Source organism: Amblyomma maculatum, chromosome 3, assembly GCF_055883805.1.
Source record: "Amblyomma maculatum isolate TAMU_Amacu chromosome 3, ASM5588380v1, whole genome shotgun sequence".
NCBI classification, from domain to species: domain Eukaryota; kingdom Metazoa; phylum Arthropoda; class Arachnida; order Ixodida; family Ixodidae; genus Amblyomma; species Amblyomma maculatum.
In genome coordinates, this window is record NC_139346.1 from 81,680,946 (window position 1) to 81,691,774 (window position 10,829).

At 45.9% G+C, this 10,829-nt stretch overlaps 1 pseudogene; it reads right to left on the minus strand.

The window, feature by feature from the left end:
- Positions 1–3,669: 3,669 nt before the first annotated feature.
- On the minus strand, positions 3,670–5,239 carry LOC146195109 (uncharacterized; annotated as a pseudogene).
- Between the last annotated feature and the right edge of the window lie 5,590 nt (positions 5,240–10,829).

The following is a 10,829-nucleotide window of genomic DNA, read 5'->3' on the forward strand; positions in this document are numbered from 1 at the left end:
TTCTTGTCTGCCGGCCTTTGTCCGCGCAGACCAGTGTGTACTCGAGTTCGTCTGCTCCGGGTCGTACCTGAGAGCGCAACTCGAGCCTGTCGATCGTGATCCAACGATCCGCGACAGGCGTACCTTGCGGTGGTTGCCCACTCTCTCTCAAAGGAACCCTCTGGTCACTGAGAGACAGAGATCACAGCACGCCCTTGCGTGCTTGCGGCGCGCTCTCCGTGTCACTTGTGCGTTTTGTATATTGTGTGTGTGTGTGTGTGTGTGTGTGTGTGTGTGTGTGTGTGTGTGTGTGTGTGTGTGTGTGTGTGTGTGTGTGTGTGTGTGTGTGTGTGTGTGTGTGTGTGTGTGTGTGTGTGTGTGTGTGTGTGTGTGTGTGTGTGTGTGTGTGTGTGTGTGTGTGTGTGTGTGTGTGTGTGTGTGTGTGTGTGTGTGTGTGTGTGTGTGTGTGTGTGTGTGTGTGTGTGTGTGTGTGTGTGTGTGTGTGTGTGTGTGTGTGTGTGTGTGTGTGTGTGTGTGTGTGTGTGTGTGTGTGTGTGTGTGTGTGTGTGTGTGTGTGTGTGTGTGTGTGTGTGTGTGTGTGTGTGTGTGTGTGTGTGTGTGTGTGTGTGTGTGTGTGTGTGTGTGTGTGTGTGTGTGTGTGTGTGTGTGTGTGTGTGTGTGTGTGTGTGTGTGTGTGTGTGTGTGTGTGTGTGTGTGTGTGTGTGTGTGTGTGTGTGTGTGTGTGTGTGTGTGTGTGTGTGTGTGTGTGTGTGTGTGTGTGTGTGTGTGTGTGTGTGTGTGTGTGTGTGTGTGTGCCGCTGGAGGATGGCGTTTCAATAAACGTCTCCTTCGTGAACTTGGAGGCTTGTGTCCTTGCAGCGAAGTGCTCTCCTCCCGGTGGAGGTTGAGTGCTCGCTGCGGTGTTTCAGTGTGCGCGTGGTAACGGCTGATCGGGGCTTCGGCTCGCGCGACGCTCGAACCCGCGGTGGTTGGTGGCTTAGGTCCACGTAGAAAACCACAAAATGAACAGAGCGAGTTTTGGAAGATTTCAAGGCGAGGACAAAAAGAGTGAAACTATCAAAGCATTCTGTCCACAGGGAAATGGGAATGAAAAGACGTAGAAACTTTATATGGTCTGAACTCCCTCGTGCTCTTTCGCAGAACGCGCAGTAGGGTGTACTCTAAGAGGTGAGGGCACATAATGTGGCAACAAAGGAGTTTGTACAGAAAAATCATATCTGCTCTGACACGACGGCAGTGAAGAGAAGGAAGATTCAGTTGGAGCACGAGAGGACCCACGAAACACAAAAAGAGCTAATTGACATCTAGAATATGTCTAGGCCAAGAAATGGGCACTTCTAAAAGAAGTCTCGTTTGCGACGTTCTGTAGACCCAAGAGCTACAAGCATTCCTATAGCTCCGATTTAGCTCTGCTAATGCTACGCCAGTAGAAGTCTTGAAAACTTCTCGCCTAGAAAATATTTATACTTGTTCTAGACATTGCTTCTAGCTGTAGCTCTGCTATAGCTGTGCTAGTAGACATCTTTAAACCCTCTTGGCTAGAACGTTCTTGTTTTAGATGTGTAACGATTTGCAGTTTCTGCTCATTGTCCTCAATTCTGCATGTGAGGTCACACAGTGCTCTGCTTTGAGAGCTTTTTTTTTCCTAAATTTAATGAAATTACACAGTTAACTGGGGATAAGGCGAATTGATGAAGGCTTGCACTTTGTACAACACAATAAGACACAGCTAGAGATGGCACAAAATCAGTTGGGCTGAAGAGAATTGAAATTAATTTTTTTTATAGAATTTTAAATTTTACTCCTTTACCACTCCACCGATTTTGTGCCATTTCTAGCTGTTTCTTATAGTGCTGTAGAAAATGCAAGCCTTCAACAATTCGCCCTCTCCCCAGTTACCTGTAAAATTTAAAATTTAGAAAAAAATACTCTCAAAGCAGACTATTGTGTGATCTTACATGCAGAATTGAGGACGATGAGCACAAACTACAAATCGCTATACTCAATAGTGAATGCACATGCTGAATGTATGAAGAGCCCATGCTTCTCCAGTCTGAATTTTTATTGCACTCCATTTGCAAAAGTAAAAGCAATCAGCAAATAAACTTGTTGACAATATTGATTTGAGAAGCCTTTATTTGAGAAGCCTTTTTTGAAGATTCTTCTGCAAAAGTAAAATCGAAACAACCTGCACTGGCAAAAAAGAGTTAAGTTACAGGCATGCATGCAAATGCACTGGTGTAAAGTTACAGGAACCATCCGCCGCCCATAAGGTTCTGCATAAAAATATTTTTTTTATAACTTGCATAGATATATAAAATCATAATGCACACTGAAGGCATTGGCTGATGAGCTAAATTCAATGGCTTATCGTAAACACCAGGTTCTGCCTTTTCCAGGAGTCTTTAAGACAGACGAGATTCCAACAACCTGCAAAGACATGAAAAAAGCTCAAAATAATCAAACAAGCCAAAGGCAGTGGCAGTTGAGCTACGAGTGCCTGAGTTTAGTGGGGTTTTTAAGAAAAGAAAAATATTCACGGAGAAAGGAAACACCAAAATACGGTGATACCACTAGCATCTATTCAAAATGCCCGGAGCTACCATGAACGCTATTGAAATCATTCCCTAGTAGGCCATGCATTAAAAAAAAATCCCTCATAGTTCGCACCACAAAACGAGGTCGAGGCAGTGGCCTTATGCTTCTGGCACTGACCTACCGTGAACTTAAAGAACAGTCTTTTCTAGTATGTTTTAAGAGAAGAAAACTTTATTCACCCTGTGCATACACAGAAAACCTTAAAGTGAGCTGAGGTTACTGATTTGAAAATGCTACGGTGCAAAGATGACAACAAAAACAAATAGGACACCATCTGCCCACAACTACCAACTATTTATAGGAAGAAAACACGAATATTCTACATCTGATGCCCGTGAAGTGCCGGAATTTTGTTGAATAGACTCATAAAATTCCACATCTTCAACACGATCATTAGCAACAAAATAACTCCTCAAGATATATTACTTCAGTTCTACATTGGAAGCGCCTATTATGCCGGCAGCCGGCAGAATAGCCCGCCCGAAAAATTGCCGGCAGTTAGCCCCCATTGGTTGGCTACGACCACGTGACTATAGTGCCTGCATATTCTTTTGAGACCTATTTTGCCGGCAGCCGGCATCGCACTGAACGCCTTGAAAATGCCGGCAGCCAGCAGAATTGCCATCGGGAAAGTATGCCGGCAGGTTCGCTGGGCATCCACTGCTAGGCTCACCAGTCGGGACAAGCCATGGTGGAAGGAAAGTTTCTTACGGCAGTTAGCCCCCATTGTTGCCAAATAAAATTCCTCGCATTTTGGAAGCGGACAGTGTTTTGAGGCCATCATGTACAATTGTTGGTTTTCTCTGCCGCAGAGGTTCAGGTGATGCCCCATAAAGGAGCTCTTAAAAACCGTGAGGTTAAACCCTATAAACCACAATCTTGTAGCTTTGTTGTGTCTGCATATGTTTGCAGAAATGAAATAGCTTTAAATGTATCCAGAAGGCTGTAAGGGGTAAAAAAAAAAGCTTCCTAGTGTGAGGAAGTGCGACATCCTTCATTTTTACTGTAGAGAGAAGGCACAAATACATTTTTTTACTCTTCATTTTGCACGCAAAAAAATACAAAATAGCGCTATTCACAACTGGAGCATTGTCAGACCATTGCGTTTGGCTGCTTCTTAAGGCGCACGCAAGACAAATGGTACCACGACAAGCACCAGTCACACATGATGGAGTCATGAGTATCAAGATTGGTCTTGCATGCTTCACATTCCCATTGCTGCAGCCTTTGTTTAAATTGTAACATATCAGTCACGGCTAGCCAGGCATCATCTCAAAAATGAGCTGGAACGGCATTTATGTCGACATTTTCGTCTAAAACACCACAGTGCACTAACTCTGGCCGTTGCTCAAAGTCGGCTTCTCCCAGTTCCTTGCCTTGCATTTGCAGCACATTCGCCAACTAACCATGTCAGAATTATGTTTCTTTTTTGTCTTGCTGATAAGAGCTTAAAGGGCATGCGTTCACCAGCAACATGTTTCCGTTTGTTAATGAGCCCAACTGCGGTCAGTGTTTGTCCCTTTAGCCGCCCACACTTCCGGATTGCTGGCGCAACTTTGATTTGACTTAGCGCATCACTTGATACATCAATAGCCTGGTTTATTGTTGGAAGGTTTTCATTTGTCATGTTGAAATCAGCTTCGTGTTTCAGATTGTCATTGTGATTAAGGTCACGTGCAGTAGAATTTTCGGCAGTTGTAGAAATCACCTGATTTTCCACTGGTACAGTGTCAGAGGTGCTTGCATCAGAGACTAGCAGGTCATCAGAGGGCATTTTCTGATCAGTTGTCCTTTTCATGGAAGGTTGAACATTCTCTGCAGAACAATCATTATCTGCACAGATGTCTTCAAAGGCACTTATTGTGTTCTTTCTGCCTGCTGCTTCTGAACACTTGCCTTTTCTTTGCCTATACACCTCCTGGTCATTCATCCAATGGCAAAGTAGATCTCGAAGCAGTTCCATTCGCTCTTCAAATTTTGGCATCGAACCTTCAGCTACAATGCTCGCAAGCTTCCCTGTTATCACAGCTGCTTTTCTAAATTTTTGATGACTTGAAAAAACTCTTGCATCTTTCTGTTTTTCCACACGCAATGGTGCTGTTTCATTCTGCTCACAGTCCAACAGCACTGTTACGGTTTACGCATACAGTTTTGCCGACCACCTATCACTGCAAAGGCTTTCATCAAACTTATTCAGACCAAAGTGATGCCTTACTACAAGAATGTTGCAGCATGGAAGCAACATTGCATTTCTGAACCCACAGGAGCAGTCATTTGCAGAAGCAGAGTTTACCACACCATTGATGACCACCTCTGCCATCTCCCCATCATTTGAATTTACGCACACTCTAGATGAGAGGTGCAGTTGCCGCTCCACATGCCTGAATGCATATGTGGTCAGAAGCTCACAGTAAAGCATGTGAGCTTCTTCCGTACTTGAAGTCACATGCCTTTTTTGGAGCATCGCGGCTGCTTTCTGCATCACCTCTTTTCGTGTTGTGTGCACAAATTTGAAAAATCTGCGCACAAAATTTTCAAGCGAGCTATACCGGTCAACAAGGCTCTTAATCTTTGCATTAATCATCTCTGCACGATTGTTTGTTGCGTTCATAAAATTTCCGCATGACCACTTGATGCCCATGATCCATTCCTCATGAATTGCATGCCAATTTGAGTGGAAGTAGTCAGTTACAGGTGGGGGCGAAGACAATATAAGTGTCTGATACAAGCGGGCATATTCCTCTTCCCTCTCAGCGTAGACCTTGCGCTGAAGTAGATCGACAGCTGTCTCCTGAACCGGCCTTGAAATTTTGAGTTTTTGTGTGCTTACCTACCTTCTAAAGGTCTGAAGAGTATGGAAGGCATATATGTGCAGTGAAGATTGGGGAAATACTTTCGTAACAACCTGCCGCTCTTTAAGGTCCTTATCTGACATAGTTACCCTGATAGTTATCTCAAAATAACAGCTTGAGGAGCTTGTTGGTGCTGCATCGTATTCAGAAATGTGGCGCAACAAACACAAACACAAGAGAAGATACACAAAACACGCGCACACTACCAACTGTAATAAGAAACTGAAAACACTTCCTCTTTACCACTCCTCCTCTCGTACACTCAGGTACATCTCATCTTCCTCTTCTTCTCATCTTCCTCTTCTTTGCCAAGGGGATAGTGGCACTTTCTTCCTCGCAGACCATGTGTGACGGTGGGTTTTAGTGTATGACTATGTGACTATGTGGTGATATTTGCTTGTCCAGCGTGGTATGAGTTACTGGGCAAAGCAGAGGTGTGGAGTAACAAGACAGTGTAGAATTTGTGACTGTCATGTTTGGACGATGTTTATGGTCTGCGAGGAAGAAAGTGCCACTATCCCCTTGGTAAAGAAGAGGAAGAAGAGAAGAAGAGGAAGATGAGATTGGTCAGTGCCATGTTTGGACGATATTTATGGTCTGCTAGGAAGAAAGTGCCACTATCTCCTTGGCAAAGAAGAGGAAGATGAGAAGAGGAAGATGAGATGTACCTGAGTGTAGAAAAGGAGGAGTGGTGAAGAGGAAGTGTTTTCAGTTTCTTATTACAGTTGGTAGTGTACGCGTGTGTTGTGTATCTTCTCTTGTGCTTGTGTTTGTCGCGCCACATTTCTGAATACGATATATTACCCTGATAGATTCCCAGTTCTTGCTGAGCTCTTTGAATGCCTTGAAAAACAATTCAAGTGTGTCACCATCTTCTTTGGCAAAAAGGCCAACAGCCACAACCTCACTTTGACCATTTCCATCTTCAATAATCACTAGAAAGCAGGCCATCCTGGTCTCCAGTAATTTGTATGTGGCATCAATGAATATGATCTCAGGGTAGGTTTCAAAAGACTTCTTCATGCCTTCATCCTGAAAATAAATTGCCCTCAGTTCATCTCTCTCATCAGTCAGGAGATGGAGAGAGGCATGGTACTCATTTTGCAACATTGTGACTGTGGCTTGGAGGTTGTTTCGGGGAGCTTGGCTGTTGCATTTTAAAGCTAGGTTTGAAAGGTCCTTTAGTGTCACCACCTTGTTGCTTTCTTCTTCAAGACGCTCTCTCACAAGCTTCTTGTTCGCTTTGAGTTGGAGAATTTCCTTTGCCTTTTCTTCAAGCTCAGGTGCTAGCTTTCGCTGTTGGGGCAAATGTCTAAAGAGTGCCTCTGACAAGGCATGGTTGTGCGCCAGGACGAGGCTCCTGATCTCTAAGTGCGCACCATCCTTGCTCGCAACCAAGCAGATGTGGAATGGGCAGTCTTTCTTGAAAGTCCTGCACAAAACATTTTTTTTTTCACCAAAACGCTGTAAAATAACATGCAAGAGGTTGCCCCCTGTTAAGATACTATCCGTAGAAAGCTACACAAGTGTCGCAATTCTGTAATTAGTCATGGTATAGCAGGCAAGCTATCGATTGCAACGCGACTGACGTCCGTCGCGGATTCCATCAGTGCGCATCTCTGTGTGATGGAAGTTGCATAATAAGCTATACGAATACGCGCCATGACTCGATAGCAAGCATAATAGGCTCAAAGAGTTGTATTTCAAGTGTATTCAGGTAACCTATTATGCAACACCAAGCAGACCGAGTGCCATGCGCTGCCGGCATCCAAGGCGGGCGGATAGTCGCATTCGAGTCGAAAGCACCAACCACACCACCCCCCAGAGCTTGGCAGTCGTGTTACCTCCTACAAGGGGTGTGTTCCAAGCTAAAAAAGCCAAATCAAGAGACCACGTGGGCGCACATTAACGTGGGTACACGCCGCTGCCATTTCAACTATAAAACTCGGCGACATTACCGGTCACGGGTTATGCGACAGAAAACGGATTTAGTTCAGTTCTTGTACCAAATGTTACAGGGTCGAGATATTATGACCCAGGTAGCACAAAGTGGGCTATGAAGGGTGGGCCCCTGTGGGCCCGATGTAGGCAATGCAGGACAGCCCCGGTGGGCTCAATGTGGGTGCTGCAAGAGGGGCCGACGTAGGCCCGAAGCGGGCTGTCGACAAAGCCCCAATGGGCCCCACTAGGGGCCGATGCAGGCAGCTCTTGCGGGACTGCCCACATTTTTCCGGCATTGTTAAAAGGGCACATCTAGCCAACTCCCCGCGATGGTCCTACTTTGGACCGATTTGGGCAGCCGCTTTGGAGAAACTTTTTTTTTTATTTCAGTTAGCCCCTCAGAAAATGACATAGGACCAATGCGGGTTCTATAGCGCTAGCCGCACTTGGGCTTGCCCACATTATTCTCATAGGGGTCCGACGCAGGAAATTGATGGAAAGCCCTAGTCCAAGTTTTCGCAATCAATATTTATGCACATAATTAAGTAATTATTTTATACATGTCTGCACTTTCTAAACAGCCACAATATTAAATTTTACAATAATTCATACCATTCATCTAGCCGAAATGACTTCATGTACATCTTGTTCAGGCTATGGAGATGTGTGTTCTGAACAGCAATATTGTGCTGGGAGTTGCAGGCTGTCGAAAGCAACCACCTAAGAGGCAACAGTTAGCAATCAGTTTGTTTTAGTATTGCTAGCGCAATTTGCATCAGCGCGAGAACTAAAGCCATGTAAATTTCTAATCGACTAAACATGGCAACAGCTGTTATAAAAATCATCTATAATAGTAATTTAGGGCAACATCTAATGCAAATAAAGGTTGGAAACAATGATTACGCAATTGCACGCACGCCTTCTAGCCCCATTACGGCCGATGTGGGACCTACAGCGGTTTTGTGTGGGCAGCCCCAATTGGGCTCAGTGTTGATTTTGAACCTAAAGCCCACTTGCTGTTGCACGTGCCTTCAAGTTCCCCACAAGGGAACAATTTTAGTATCATGCGGGCCCTCCCGCCTTCCAGCCCGATTACGGCCCATGTGGGAAATAAAGCAGTTTTATGTGGGCAGCCCCAATTGGGCTGGACGTTGTTTTTGAACCTAGAGCCCACCTGCTTTCGCTGGGGCCTTCAAAGTCCCCACAAAGGACCGATTTTGGTGACATGCGGGCACGCCCGCCTTCCAGCCCCATTACAATCTATGTGGGACCTAAAGCGGTTTAGCTAAGGCTGCCTCATTTGGGCTTCACGAGGGCTTGCCCAAATTGAGCCCTTATTCATATTTCACCTGCCCTCAAGTAACCTACAAGGGGCCGATTGGGGCAGCATGCAGGTATGACCGTTTTCGTGCCCCACAACGGCCGATGTTGGTCCCACAAAGATTTAATGGGGGGTGACCTCAATTCGGATCTATGAGGGCTTTCTCATAAAAAGCCCACATTTAGGTTCGATTGCCCTCAAATATCCGGCAAGGGACCCTTGTGGTCAGGATGCAGGAATGTGCTCTGCATTAGCCCAAGAAACGCCGCTATGGGACCCATGCCGGAGGAGCAGGGGCAAGCCCAAATGGGGCTTGCCCACTTTTGCCCCATCGGGGACCGATGCAGGTTTTATGATGGTTGCCCCAGCCCCACTTGCCTACATCGGACCTACCGGGACCCCACATTCTGTGCTCCCTGGGGATACTTAAAAGCACATGTATTAAAGCTGTCGACCTGCGTCAATTAAACACAGTGAACCGCAACCATTCTAAGGAGCACACTGCTATGAAATATGTGCTAAAGGAAGAATTGAAGGAAGCGCACGCATCTTATTTCAACAATGTAATAGATCTGCACATCATAATCATTCACTTACGAGGAGCTTACGCCTTGGTTGCAAACTTCATTCCACCGTGGATGCAACAAAACTTCACCGACTGGTATTTGAGCGCGTCGGGCATGTTTCCCGCAATCTTGCCGACTCGCTTTTTGGCCGCCTCGATGGTGCGTGCATCCCTTTTCCACAGCTGGATGTAATTCTGACTGCTGTACCGTGAAATCTTCTCAAGCTCCGAAAAGCTTGCAAACGTGTCGTCAACGTTGAAACTGACGTGGTTGTCTCCCGCATCGGCGATGCTGTCCAGCGCAGCCATTGACAGACTCGTTATCATCAGCCGCCATAGTTAGATGGTCAGCTGGCCATTGGAAAAGAATGTTCAACGCGGCAGTTAAGTCCAAAATAAGCGGCACGTACGGATGAACACTGCCACCCGCGAGGAATGACCAACTGACCGTGTTCACGGAATGGTCGGCATCGCGTGACTGTAGCCTGCCAATGAGAAGACACTGCCGGCAGTCTTATTTCCCGAGCTGTTTTGCCGGCTGCCGGCAATATATCCGCTCCCTTCTAAAATTTGCTGCCGCACATACTTAGCACGCATCAGTGAAGTTAACAAAGCCAATACAATACAGCTAAGTTGCTTGTTGGGTGAGTTGGTTGCACAGTACGTTAAAACAGCGCTAGAAACATGGCCAGATAGAAAGACAAACACGCAATGTGTGTTTGTCTTTCTATCTACCCATGTTTCTAGCGCGCTAGTTAGACGCATCTGCGGCTCAACTTCGGCGTGCTGCTTTTACCATACAAGAGAAGTGGAAAGTTCCTTACTGTTGAGAAATATAAGCTCCATATCACAGCGCAGCAGTTGTTGTAAAATACAGTGCGGGATAGCTGCAAAATCAGCGTAAATGTCCAAGCACGGGAAAAAAAGACAGCACCACAGCACACCGATCACACGCCATCGAGAGCACGTTGAGTGACCGTTGAGCATGTCGAAAGACTAGAAAAGATGAGTTGAACGATCGGTGCGCGCGGGTAGCAAGCAGTCGCTAGCGACTGCAGCGCCAAAATGGTAATAAAGCAAACCCGGCCTACAAAACTCAACTATTACAAAAACAATTATAAGTTTAATTTTATTTTTTAATTTAAATTTTATGCTTTGCAAAGAATCAAGGAAAAAAAGCCTGAATTAATGAAGCAATGTTGACAAATTGTAAACTGCATCGGCATCGAGCAGAGCGCCACCACGCAGCAGGCTTCAGCGTGCGGAACAATGTTTGAGCGTACGATCGGCTCTCCTGCTGACTGTTTTCTTGCCCAAGCAACAAACAACGGTGCGGCGGTTTTCTCGTGCTCACAGGCAAGCCGGAGTAGAAGCATGTCATTCGCGTGCCTCCCGTCGTCTTTCAGGACCCGTATGCTATCCAAGCGGCCTTACGAGCGAGCGGCAATACGGTAGTTTTCTGATGTTGGCCAGGCAAGCTGAAATGAAGAGGCATTCGTAGCATGAAAAAAGTGTTGTCATTCGCGTGCCTCCCCTCGTCTTTCAGGACCGG